The sequence below is a fragment of the Egretta garzetta genome, unplaced genomic scaffold (genome assembly GCF_000687185.1).
Source record: "Egretta garzetta isolate BGI_Z169 unplaced genomic scaffold, ASM68718v1 scaffold527, whole genome shotgun sequence".
In the NCBI taxonomy this organism is placed as follows: domain Eukaryota; kingdom Metazoa; phylum Chordata; class Aves; order Pelecaniformes; family Ardeidae; genus Egretta; species Egretta garzetta.
In genome coordinates, this window is record NW_009260359.1 from 320,990 (window position 1) to 322,428 (window position 1,439).

Consider the following 1,439-nt stretch of genomic DNA (forward strand, 5'->3'; position numbering starts at 1 on the left):
GCAGCGCCGCTCTCGTGTCACGCAGGCAGCGGGGTGAAGCCAGCCCGGTGGAATAGGGCCAAGGGAAAGTGTGTCACACGCTGAAGGATCAGGCCAATAAATCCTGGGCGGTACCTGTTGCAGCAGCGCATCGCTATGCCCAAACAGACAAGCAGCAGCCAATTCAGATGCTTTAGGAGAACAAGCAGGAGGAGAGGGAATTTATGCGAAGTGGCCGTAAATGAATACCAAAGAGCCTCCAGAACCTGCACTTTGCAAACACGCACCCTCGACAGTTCTCTTAAAAGCTGTTGGCTTTCCACCTCCCTGCTACGATGTAAGAGCGGCAGCAGCATCGAGAGCTCTCTGCCAAGTTTTATTATTTTAAACCATATGCTAAAGTCCATTTCCTAACCATCGCCGTCCGTTGTAAAGCCATTATATAAACAACGAAAGCCAAACGATTATTAATCCAATTGCTTTTACAATGCAGTCGTTTTCCTGAGGCTGCGGACGGAGCGGCTGACGGGGGCCATGGCAGGGCCCGCAGCCTGGTGCCTTGGGTTCAGTCTCCCTTTCCAGCCACAGACTTTCTGGGTAAATCACTTATTCTTTCCAAACTTTTCTTCCTCAGCTGTAAAATGTTGCAAGACAGCTAAATGAGCTCCTTAGACTTAAGGGTAATTAGAGAAGTGGAGGAAGGGCTATTTACGCTTATTTAGTCTTAGATTTTCATCTGGTTTTTGCATTATCTTATTTGCTGCCTAATTTAACAAGCGCCCGCGGCTCTGAATTAGGTTGCCCAGGTACCTCTGCGTGTCGCTACAGTTTGGCCGTACCGAATTGCTATAGACTGAAAATAGAATACAGCCACCACATGTGAGTATTAAAAGGCATCACCGGACATCGGGGACACGCTGCTCCGTAGAGGTTTGCTCCTCTCTGGTTCCTAGGGTGACAGAGTAACACGGTCTGCGTGGGCCAGAGACAACGAAGGGCTGGCGTGAGATTTTGCATTGAGCTGCACTTTTAAGTTTTTACGACTGTATTTGCAGTAAATGAGAGCACATAAAGCCTCGGGTATTTCCTTGTTAGCGCCAAAGACATCACCAAAGCACCGAGGCAGCTCCCAGCCCAACAAAATGGCAAATCGGGATGATTCCAGCAGGGTGTCACTATTCTCTGTAACGGTCCAACGCCTCGACTAACAGAGTATGGGGGGGCGGGGGCAGACCCCTGCTCACAGTTCAATTTGTGCCTCCACAGCAGTCCCGCACCCCGAAGGTCTCCCGTGTGGCACCGGGATGCAGCTCTTGAGGGCAACAGCTCGCCACACCGGCAGCGCCAAGGAAGGGCAACGTTTTCCTCTTACCCGAGCTGAACCCAGCAAAGGTTTTCTCTGCTTCAAGGCTCTGGTTCAGGATGTCCTTGGCCGTTTGCAAAGTCCTCTCCGGTGCAAA